Source organism: Artemia sp. Qi Xiang Cuo, chromosome 8 (assembly GCF_049724085.1).
Source record: "Artemia sp. Qi Xiang Cuo chromosome 8, ASM4972408v1, whole genome shotgun sequence".
Taxonomy (NCBI): Eukaryota; Metazoa; Arthropoda; class Branchiopoda; order Anostraca; family Artemiidae; genus Artemia; species Artemia sp. Qi Xiang Cuo.
Window position 1 is genome coordinate 64693858 of NC_142801.1, and position 12881 is coordinate 64706738.

Genomic DNA, 12881 nt, shown 5'->3' on the forward strand with positions numbered 1-12881 from the left:
AATGATATGCTGAGAAGAAAAACACCAACACCTGTAGTGGGAAGCATCATTTCCCAGTTGACTATTAGAACGATATTTAACGGTCATTTCCCAACTGACTATTAGGGAAAACTTGTCGTGTAAAGACAACTAGACTCGAACTGTTCCATGAAGAAACCATAACGTAAATGCTTCAAAATTTTTGCCAAGACAAAAAGAGTGAAGAACAATAATTTACAACAGAAGGGTGTAGTACACTAAGGACTCGAAGGGGAGGAATAGATGTGAATCTACATGTGTTACTTCCTAATAACTTTGACAATTCAAAAATCCCAATAGTGAAAGTGTTTTAAAATTACCAGTGAACATGGTAAACACAATATTGTGTGTTTTAAATCGTTTTTGTATGTAGTATGTAGTGAATTTAAGAAAAATGTTTCTAAGCTGTGGCGATAACGACTTTTGGTGTTTGTAGGGATGAAAAAAATGTGGACTCTTCTTTCTTGAGCTATCTGGAGATCAGATTCCTTTGGGAGCATTTACCTTGGAGACTTACGAACTAATTATCTATTATTAGGCCAGATTCAGACATATAAAATGAAACAAACTCAGATAAAAAAGACAATAGATTTATTGAACTTACATACTTAGTTGCACAGCAACGGGTCACTTCAATGACAATAATGGTGACCGAGATGAAAGAGTTAAAAGTTCTAACTCAATGGATCTTCTCAAGTCTGTCTTACGATTCAAATTAAAAAGCACATCTACCCCGCTACCAAACGCAGTTCTGTCGTCCTGCGCTGTAAGGACTGCTCGCTATTGGCCCAAGAGGACCAAGGATGTAAATCTTTCGTCCAATGAATTCTTTTAAATGTTTTTGATGATTCAAGCATTCACACGGTTTTTTTTTGCAATTTAAACTTGCTTAGAAATATTGTGCATAGCATTTTTTCTGCTACTAATTATCTTGGCGAAATTCGAACGACTAGCGTCGTTGTTTGACTGAAGCTAGAATGCAATTTCTCTTTTTGCTGATTAAGAATTTAGACTCTTGGAAGCGGTATTTGAACTCAATTAGGAGACGTTTAATTTCTGCCCGAATCATCTTTAGAAGGAAAGAATCTTGTATTTTAAATATATCATGGTACAGTAGTGTGTAATTAAACACTGGGCTCCCTTCATTTAGAGGAATATATAACAATGCTTACATCCAAGAAACTTAATTTCCTTAAAGATCCTTAAGATCCTTAGATCCTTTCTTTAAAATTTTCTTTAGATCCTTAATTTCCTCCTTTGACACGATTGGAAGATCTACGTGGCTGAGTTAAAGAAATAAACAAAAGCCCTACAAATAACTAAATAACTTCATTTTTATATTTATCAACCTTCCTCAGTGTTTCGAAAACATGTCTCATATTTATTTAAATTATGGATTTGTGAATTTGCAATACTTAACGCCATCTCCAAGAAAAGAATTCCAACCTACAGGATGAATTAAAGGAAGATTAAAGGCAGCCTTTTGTGCAAATATGCCACAGATAAACATGTAGTGTGTAATTAAACACTGGGCTCCCTTCATTTAGAGGAATATATAACATGCCTACATCCAAGAAACTTAATTTCCTTAAAGATCCTTAAGATCCTTAGATCTTTTCCTTAAAATTTCCTTTAGATCCTTAATTTCCTCCTTTGACTCGATTGGAAGATTTACGTGGCTGAGTTTAAGAAATAAACAAAAGCCCTACAAATAACTTAATAGCTTCATTTTTATATTTATCATCCTTCCTCAGTGTTTCAAAAACATGTCTCATATTTATTTAAATTATGGATTTGTGAATTTGCAATACTTAGCGCCATCTCCAAGAAAAAAATTCCAACCTACAGGATGAATTTAAGGAAGATTAAAGGCAGCCTTTTGTGCAAATATGCTACAGATAAACATGTAGTGTGTAATTAAACACTGGGCTCCCTTCATTTAGAGGAATATATAACAATGCCTACATCCAAGAAACTTAATTTCCTTAAAGATCCTTAAGATCCTTAGATCCTTTCCTTAAAATTTCCTTTAGGTCCTTAATTTCCTCCTTTGACTCGATTGGAAGATCTACGTGGCTGAGTTAAAGAAATAAACAAAAGCCCTACAAATAACTAAATAGCTTCATTTTTATATTTATCAACCTTCCTCAGTGTTTCAAAAACATGTCTCATATTTATTTAAATTATGGATTTGTTAATTTGCAATACTTAGCGCCATCTCCAAGAAAAGAATTCCAACCTACAGGATGAATTAAAGGAAGATTAAAGGCAGCCTTTTGTGCAAATATGCTACATATAAACATGCAGTGTGTAATTAAAAACTGGGCTCCCTTGATTTAGAGGAATATATAACAATGCCTACATCCAAGAAACTTAATTCCCTTAAAGATCCTTAAGATCCTTAGATCCTTTCCTTAAAATTTCCTTTAGATCCTTAATTTCCTCCTTTGACTCGATTGGAAGATCTACGTGGCTGAGTTAAAGAAATAAACAAAAGCCCTACAAATAACTAAATAGCTTCATTTTTATAGTTATCAACCTTCCTCAGTGTTTCAAAAACATGTCTCATATTTAATTAAATTATAGATTGTTACTTTGCAGCACTTAGCGCCATCTTCAAGAAAGGAATTCCAACCTACAGGATGAATTAAAGGCAGCCTTTTGTGCAAATATGCTACAGATAAACATGCAGGGTGTATTTAAACACTGGGCTCCCTTCATTTAGAGGATTATACATGTATATATATATTCCTCTATATATATGTCGATATTTGTCTCGTACTATTGTTTTCTTTTCTTTTTTCTTATATTTTGCTCCGTCCTTTTCAAGTTTTTGTAGACGGGTTTTCAGTTAATAAATAAATAAATATAACAATGCCTACACCCAAGAAACTTAATTTCCTTAAAGATCCTTAAGATCCTTTGATCCTTTCCTTAAAATTTCCTTTAGATCCTTAATTTCCTCCTTTGACTCGATTGGAAGATCTACGTGGCTGAGTTAAAGAAATAAACAAAAGCCCTACAAATAACTAAATAGCTTCATTTTTATATTTATCAACCTTCCTCAGTGTTTCAAAAACATGTCTCATATTTATTTAAATTATGGATTTGTGAATTTGCAATACTTAACGCCATCTCCAAGAAAAGAATTCCAACCTACAGGATGAATTAAAGGAAGATTAAAGGCAGCCTTTTGTGCAAATATGCTACAGATAAACATGCAGTGTGTAATTAAACACTGGGCTCCCTTGATTTAGAGGAATATATAACAATGCCTACATCCAAGAAACTTAATTCCCTTAAAGATCCTTAAGATCCTTAGATCCTTTCCTTAAAATTTCCTTTAGATCCTTAATTTCCTCCTTTGACTCGATTGGAAGATCTACGTGGCTGAGTTAAAGAAATAAACAAAAGCCCTACAAATAACTAAATAGCTTCATTTTTATATTTATCAACCTTCCTCAGTGTTTCAAAAACATGTCTCATATTTATTTAAATTATGGATTTGTGAATTTGCAATACTTAACGCCATCTCCAAGAAAAGAATTCCAACCTACAGGATGAATTAAAGGAAGATTAAAGGCAGCCTTTGTGCAAATATGCTACAGATAAACATGCAGTGTGTAATTAAACACTGGGCTCCCTTGATTTAGAGGAATATATAACAATGCCTACATCCAAGAAACTTAATTCCCTTAAAGATCCTTAAGATCCTTAGATCCTTTCCTTAAAATTTCCTTTAGATCCTTAATTTCCTCCTTTGACTCGATTGGAAGATCTACGTGGCTGAGTTAAAGAAATAAACAAAAGCCCTACAAATAACTAAATAGCTTCATTTTTATATTTATCAACCTTCCTCAGTGTTTCAAAAACATGTCTCATATTTATTTAAATTATGGATTTGTGAATTTGCAATACTTAACGCCATCTCCAAGAAAAGAATTCCAACCTACAGGATGAATTAAAGGAAGATTAAAGGCAGCCTTTTGTGCAAATATGCTACAGATAAACATGCAGTGTGTAATTAAACACTGGGCTCCCTTGATTTAGAGGAATATATAACAATGCCTACATCCAAGAAACTTAATTTCCTTAAAGATACTTAAGATCCTTAGATCCTTTCCTTAAAATTTCCTCTAGGTCCTTAATTTACTCCTTTGACTCGATTGGAAGATCTACGTGGCTGAGTTAAAGAAATAAACAAAAGCCCTACAAATAACTAAATAGCTTCATTTTTATATTTATCAACCTTCCTCAGCGTTTCAAAAACATGTCTCATATTTATTTAAATTATGGATTTGTGAATTTGCAATACTTAGCCTCATCTCCAAGAAAAGAATTCCAACCTACAGGATGAATTAAAGGAAGATTAAAGGCAGCCTTTTGTGCAAATATACTACAGATAAACATGCAGTGTGTAATTAAACACTGGGCTCCCTTGATTTAGAGGAATATATAACAATGCCTACATCCAAGAAACTTAATTTCCTTAAAGATCCTTAAGATCCTTAGATCCTTTCCTTAAAATTTCCTTTAGATCCTTAATTTCCTCCTTTGACTCGATTGGAAGATCTACGTGGCTGAGTTAAAGAAATAAACAAAAGCCCTACAAATAACTAAATAGCTTCATTTTTATATTTATCAACCTTCCTCAGTGTTTCAAAAACATGTCTCATATTTATTTAAATTATGGATTTGTGAATTTGCAATACTTAACGCCATCTCCAAGAAAAAAATTCCAACCTACAGGATGAATTAAAGGAAGATTAAAGGCAGCCTTTTGTGCAAATATGCTACAGATAAACATGCAGTGTGTAATTAAACACTGGGCTCCCTTGATTTAGAGGAATATATAACAATGCCTACATCCAAGAAACTTAATTCCCTTAAAGATCCTTAAGATCCTTAGGTCCTTTCCTTAAAATTTCCTTTAGATCCTTAATTTCCTCCTTTGACTCGATTGGAAGATCTACGTGGCTGAGTTAAAGAAATAAACAAAAGCCCTACAAATAACTAAATAGCTTCATTTTTATATTTATCAACCTTTCTCAGTGTTTAAAAAAAATGTCTCATATTTAATTAAATTATAGATTGGTGACTTTGCAGCACTTAGCGCCATCTTCAAGAAAGGAATTCCAACCTACAGGATGAATTTAAGGCAGCCTTTTGTGCAAATATGCTACAGATAAACATGCAGGGTGTATTTAAACACTGGGCTTCCTTCATTTAGAGGATTATATATGTATATATATATTCCTCTATATATATGTCGATATTTGTCTCGTACTATTGTTTTCTTTTCTTTTTTCTTATATTTTGCTCCGTCCTTTTCAAGTTTTTGTAGACGGGTTTTCAGTTAATAAATAAATAAATATAACAATGCCTACACCCAAGAAACTTAATTTCCTTAAAGATCCTTAAGATCCTTAGATCCTTTCCTTAAAATTTCCTTTAGATCCTTAATTTCCTCCTTTGACTCGATTGGGAGATCTACGTAGCTGAGTTAAAGAAATAAACAAAAGCCCTACAAATAACTAAATAGCTTCATTTTTATATTTATCAACCTTCCTCAGTGTTTCAAAAAGATGTCTCATATTTATTTAAATTATGGATTTGTGAATTGGCAATACTTAGCGCCATCTCCAAGAAAAGAATTCCAACCTACAGGATTAATTAAAGGAAGATTAAAGGCAGCCTTTTGTGCAAATATGCTACAGATAAACATGCAGTGTGTAATTAAACACTGGGCTCCCTTGATTTAGAGGAATATATAACAATGCCTACATCCAAGAAACTTAATTTCCTTAAAGATCCTTAAGATCCTTAGATCCTTTCCTTAGAATTTTCTCAAGATCCTTAATTTCCTCCTTTGACTTGATTGGAAGATCTACGTGGCTGATTTAAAGAAATAAACAAAAGCCCTAAGTCTATTTTGTCGAGAGGAGGTTATTGAATGCAAAACTCAAGATTGGCTTTTAGGAACACTGCTTATGACCGAGTTATTTAACTGTCTGATGGCCAGCTGTCTTTAATTTATCCATAATCCTATTCAAGATGCATATTTGAAGGATATGTACAACCTAAGTAATATAGACTTTGTATAATAAGTATAAAACTTGTTGTTCAGAAAATATTTGTGATACAAATAACTATATAGCTTCATTTTTATCTATATCAACCTTCCTCAGTTTTTAAAACGTCTCATATTTATTTAAAATTATGGATTAGCAACTTTTCAGTGCTTAGTACCATCTTCAAGAACAGAATTCTAACCTACAAGATGAATTAAAGGAAGTCTTTTGTTCGTCATTTCAAGCCATTTATGCAAACATGCTTCAGATAAACATAAAGGGTGTATTTAAACACTGAGCTCCCTTCATTTAGAGGGATATATATAAATACCTACACCCAAGAAACAGTAGGTATCAACGAGAATAGTTGGTCTAAGATATCGAATCATCGTGATGTAGTTAGTTCTAAGATATCGAATCATCGTTTGAGGAGGTAACTACCTCCTGAAAAAAAATTCATGGAATGTGTAGGTTGGGCCCCAGACCCTAATCATCAGATAAATATCCTTTTCATAATGAAGCAATTTTCTTTGATTTTTTCCTTTCGCGACAATCTATTCATGTCTTGACGAACAAGCTAGCCAATTAAGATAGGCAGGAAATTCAGTTAGACAGTGAGTAATTCACTAGTCCAGACACCCAGCTGTGTACAATTACCTGGTCTTCTTTAAGTTTTGATAGTGTTGTTGTTGCTTAGTTACTAACAGTGTTGCAATTTTGTGTTGTTGCTGCTTAGTTTTCTTTTTATCAAAGCAATTGCTGAAAGAGTTTTTTCTATGATAAGCTGCATCAAATCAAAGCTTCGGAATAAAATTCTTTTATCAATATTAAATTCATTTTGATCTTTCGATTATGGATTTCGATCTTTCTATAAGTGGGTTGTCAATTCTGTTTGTCATTTGTATCAGCGGCCAAAATGATTTTCTTCAACGCTAGCATATCACAGGCAGGGCAATAGCGCTGCCTAACTAAAGAGTAATGTGGGCACAATTTGTTATTATTTTTGTTTCGTTTTTTTGTTTTGTTCAGAACAGGGCACTTCGTATCGAAGGAGTTGTCATAGAAACTTCGAAAAGGGCTTATTCGATTGGAAATTGAAAGGGCTAGTGCTCTTTTGAATAGTCGAAAGCGATTGGAGGGCATCTAAACCCTCTCCTACGCCCAATATTTCCCCATAAACATTCAATCAAAATTTTGAAATAGCTATTTTGTTCAACGTAATTGAGAGATCCGGAAATTATGTCTTTGAGGATGACGACCTCCAAAATTTTGAAAACCTCTCATTCGATTGGAACTTGAAAGAGCTAGTGCCCTTTTTAATAGTCTAAAGTGATTGGAGGGTAACTAACCCTCCTCCCACGCCCACCATTTCTTCAAACACGTCCAATAAAAATTCTGAGATAGCCATTTTATTCAACGTTTTTAAAGGTCTGTAAATTATGTCATTGAGAACGTCAACTCCCGTAGCCCTCAGGGCAAGGATTGTAAGTTATGCCCTATGGGGATATAAGGTATATGTAGAAAGGGTTTTGTATAACCTTTGGAGGGGGCACATTGGATTGGTAATCAGATGTTCTAGTGCTCTTTTTAAGATTCAGAGTGATCGGCGGGTGGATATCGTCCCCCCCCCCGCACACGCACACACCGTATATTTTCCCAAAATGCCTCTGATTTTAATTGTTGTCATAGAAACTTCGAAAACAGCTCATTTGATTGGAAATTGAAAGAACCAGTGCCCTTTGTAATAATCCATAGTGATTGGAGGGTAACTAACTCGCCTCCCACCCCCACCATTTCACCAAATATATCCAATAAAATTTTGAGATAAATATTTTGTTCAAGGTAATTGAAAGGCTCGGATATTATGTCTTTGAGGATGGCAACCCCCCTGCAGCCATCAGGCAAGAATAGTAATTTATGCCTTAGGGCATATAAGGTATATATAGAAATGGTGATTGTATTTCGGACGGGGCTCATTGGATTAGTAAACAGAATTTTTAGTGTCCTCCTTAAGACTCAGAGTAATCGGAGGCCTGGATACCCCCCACCACACCTCGTATTTTCGAGGTGTGGTGGGAGCATATGATAGAAATGCATCTGATAGAAATTTTGAGATGGGCATTTGTTGTCGTTGAAACTTCGAAAACAGCTCATTAGATGGGAAATTGAAAAGGCCAGTGCCCTTTTTAATAGTCCGAAGTGGCTGGAGGGCAACTAACCCCCCTCCCTTGCCCACCATTTTCCCAAACACATCCAATCACAATTTTGAAATAGCGATTTTGCTCAACGTAATTGAAAGGACCGGAAATTATGTCCTTTTGGATGATATCCCCCCCTCCCCACAGCCCTCAGGGGAAGGAAAGTTACGCCCTGGGGACAAGTAAGGTATATATAGAAAGGGTAATTTTATACACTTCGGAAGGGGTACGTTGGATTGGTAATCAGAAGTTTTAGTGCCCGATTTAGATTCAGAGTGATCGGGGGGTGGATAACCCCTACCGCTCAGAACCTCTTTTTTCCCGTAATGCATCTGATAGAAATTTTGAGGTGGCTATTTATTGTCGTAGAAAATTTTAAAAAGGCTCATTCGATTGGGAATTGAAAGGGCTAGTGCCCTTTTTATTAGTCAAAAACTATTTGAGGGCAACTAGCCCTCCCCCCCCCCCCCTCCATGCCCATCAATTTGCAAAACAAATCTAGTCAAAATTTCGAGATAGCCATTGTGTTCAGTGTAGTTGAAAGGTCTGGAAATTATGTCTTTGACAACCCCCATACCTTCTCAAGACAGGAACATAATTTGCACTTCACTGAAAAAAAAAATGGGTGTAGCTTGTCGGTTTAGTATACATATACTGATATATATCCCTTAAAATTTTATTTATTTTTAATTTATTAAAGTTAAAAAAGTTAAAACATTTTAAACCTATTTTGTTTATTTAAACCATCCTATGAATAACCGAGTCAAACTCAAAACGAGCAAAGATTACCATGAGTAGGGCTGATAACCCTCATGCCTTCTCAAAAAAACAAAATGTATTTAAAATGTTTTCACTTTTTTTTGCTTCTTTAAAATGTTTTTACTAGATATATGAAGGGGAAAGTCCTCCACCTTGCAATCCAATTACACCGCGAGTGTATGGTGCCCTTCTTAAGAGTAACAAGAGATTGAAGGTCAAGCAGCCATCCCCTCAAGCCCATTCATTTTCCAAATGCATCTTGTTTTCAGTAAATGTGCGCTTTACTGAAAACAAAATACGTTTGAAATGTTTTCACCTTTCTTACTTTCATAAATAAAAAATTATCAAAAACCTTAACGAAGAAATGTCTGTATGTGTCAATTTAACTGACTATCCCCGGTCATTTTTTTTTTTTTTTTTCGGTAAAGCGTAAATTGTGTTCTGGTCTTTAGAAGGCATAGGGTTTATCAGCCCTACTCATGTTAATTTTTGCTCGTTTTGAGTTTGAATCGGCTAATTTATTGCAATTTCTGTTGGTTTTGAGTTTCATTTGTTTATTGATAGTGATTTTCGGTAGTTTTACGCTTGGAAGATTATTTGACTATATTTTTGCTCGTTCTTGGCTTAATGGAGCATTTTACTTTTCTTTGAAAAACTTGTCTTATGGAAAAAGTTTTTTAAATTAATATATATAAAGGGTGATCGTATAAACTTTGGAGGGGCTCATTGGATTGCTAATTAAAAATTTTAGTGCCCTTTTTGAGACGCAGGCTGATCTGAGGGTGGATGCCTCCCCCCCCCCCCCCACACACACACACCTCGTGTTTTCCCGAAATGTATCTGATAGAAATTTTGAGATGGCCATTTGTTGTTTTAAAAACTTCGAAAAGAGTTTATTCGATTGAAAATTGAAAGCGCTAGTAACCTTTTATTAGTCAAAACTGATTGGAGGGCAACTAACCCCCCTCCCACGCCCACCATTTCCCCAAACATATCCAATCAATATTTTGAGATAGCCATTTTGTTCAACGTAATGGAGAGATCCGGAAATTATGTCTTTAAGGATGACATTTGTCTTTATGGAATTATGTCTTTAAGGACCGAAAGTGATTGATCGTATAATCTTTGGAGGGGGCACATTGAATTGATAATCAGAAATTCTAGTGCCCTTTTTAAGACTCGGAGTGATCGGAGGGTGGATACCCCGCTTTCCCACCTCGTATTTTCCCGAAATGCATCTGATTTTAATTTTAAGATGGTCATTGGTAGTCGTAAAGGCCTCGAAAACAGTTCATTCGATTGGAAATTGAAAGGACCAGTGCCCTTTTTATAGTCAAAAGGGATTGGAGGGCAACTAACTCCTCTCCCACGCCCACCTTTTCCCCAAACGTATTCAATAACATTTTCTAGATAGCGATTTTTTTCAACGTAATTGAAAGGTCTGGAAATTATGTCTTTGAGGATGGCAATCCTCCCACAGCCCTAAGGGCAAGAGTTGTAAAATATGCCCCGTGGGCATATAAGGTATATACAGAAAGGGTGATCGTACAAGCTTCGGAGGGGGCTCATTGAATTCGTAATCAGAAGTTCTAGTGCCCTTTTTAAGATTCAGAGTAATTGGAGGCTGGATACCCCCCACCACACCTCGTATTTTCCCGAAATGCATCTGATAGAAATATTGAGATGGCCATTTGTTGTCGTAGAAACTTAAAAAAAACTCATTCTAGTGGAAATTGAAAGGGCCAGTGCCCTTTTTAATAGTCAAAAGTGATTGGAAGGTAACTAAACCCCTCCCTCGCCCACCATTTCCCCAGACACATCCAATAAAAATTTTGAGATAGCCATTTTGTTCAACGTGATTAAGAGGACCGGCAATTATGTCTTTGAGAATGACAACCAGAGCCCACAAGGCAAGGTAAACTATGCCCTGGGGGCATATAAGGTATATATAGAGCTGGTGATCGTGTAAATTTCGTAGGGGACTCTTAGATTGGTAATCAGAAGTTCTAGTGCCCTTTTTAAGATTTAGAGTGATCGGAGGGTAGATAACACCACCCCTTCAAACCTTGTATTTTCCCGTTATGCATCTTATAGAAATTTTTAGATAGTCATTTGGTTCAGTGTGTTGAAATGTCTGAAAATTATGTCTTTGAAAACCCCCTTACCTTCTCAAGACCAGATCATAATTTGCACTCTACTGAAAAAAAAAATGGATGTGGATTGTCAGTTTAGTTTACATACAAGGATATACATTCTTTAAAGTTTGAATAATTTTTAATGTATTTAAGTTAAAAAAGTCAAAGCATTTTAAACATATTTTGTTTATTTAATTAATACAATAAATAACTAAGTCAAGCTCAAAACGAGCAAAAATTAACACGAGTAGGGCTGACAACCCCCATACCTTCTCAAGACCAGACATAATTTGCACGTTACTGAAAACAAAATATATTTAAAATATTTTCCCTTTTTTTTAATTGTTTAAAATGTTTTTTACTAGATATATGAAGGGGGAAGTTCTCCCCCTTGTGCTCCAATTATAGCGCGAGTGTCTGGTGTCCTTTTTAAGAGTAACAAGAGATTGAAGGGCAAGCATCACTTCTCTCAGGGCCATTCATTTTCCAAACACATCCAGTCAAAATTTTGAGACAGCCATCTTGTTTAGCATGGTAGAACGGTCCAGCAACTATCTCTTTAGGGATATTAGGCCTGTAACCCCCCCCCCCCAAAAAAAAAAATAATTATGCAGTTGACCCATTACGCATTAAAACTAAATGGTGCTTTAAAAATAAATCAAAAGGCATTGTGTTAAACGGTTGCCAATAAGACACCTCAGCAGTATATCGGGAACGACTGGGGGTATTAAGCTGAAACTTTTGGAGATACTTCTATTATTACTTCCACTCTTACAATCAAGGAGGCACACTTGTGCCTCTATAAAGAGGCGACCCACCACAATGTTAAGCGATTTCAGGTTCTAGAGGTCGCAGAGAGACGGCGGTAATCGCATTTTGTAGCCCAAGCTCAAACTAAGAAACTTGCAAAATTTCATCCTCCTCTAACTTTATCTTCATGAGGTCAACTGGGCCGGAAGTTTCGACCCTTCCACCACAGCCCCCCTTTAACGTTGTCCAATTGGGCTGAATTTAGAGGTTAAGCTTTCCTAGGGCCCGGGAGCTTATTTTCGAAATTTCAGTTCAATCCGATCACTCCTTCCCTGTTTTCAAAAAAACAAATATAGCCACTTAAAATTCATTTCTTTTTTTTTCTTAGCCACGCCTACAGGCCACAGTTGGCCACGGATCCGGGTGAATGAGGACTCATTCGAAGCAGAATTCGACCTCTTAGGGTCTTTTGATATTTTGAGACCAAAAAAATTATCCCCCGAATTTACATTTACGAAAAACCTCGTTTTCCTATAAGAGCCCGCGAAAACGCGGGCTCGTTTTCCTATAAAAGCCCGCGAGCGATTTCCGGTCCTAGCGGTCACAGAGAGACAGCGTTAATCGAATTTTGTAGCCCAAGCTCAAACTAATAAACGTGCAAAATTTCACCCCCCCCCCCCCTGACTTTATCAAGGAGGCACACTTGTGCCTCTATAAAGAGGCAACCCACCACAATGTTAAGCGATTTCAGGTCCTAGAGGCCGCAGAGAGACGGCGGTGATCGCATTTTGTAGCCCAAGCTCAAACTAAGAAACGTGCAAAATTTCATCCTCCTCCGACTTTATCTTCATGAGGTAAACCGGGCCGGAACTTTTGTCCCTTCCACCACAGCCCCCCTTTGAAGTTTTCTGATTGGAGTGAAACTTCAAGTTTAAACTGTCCTAGAATCT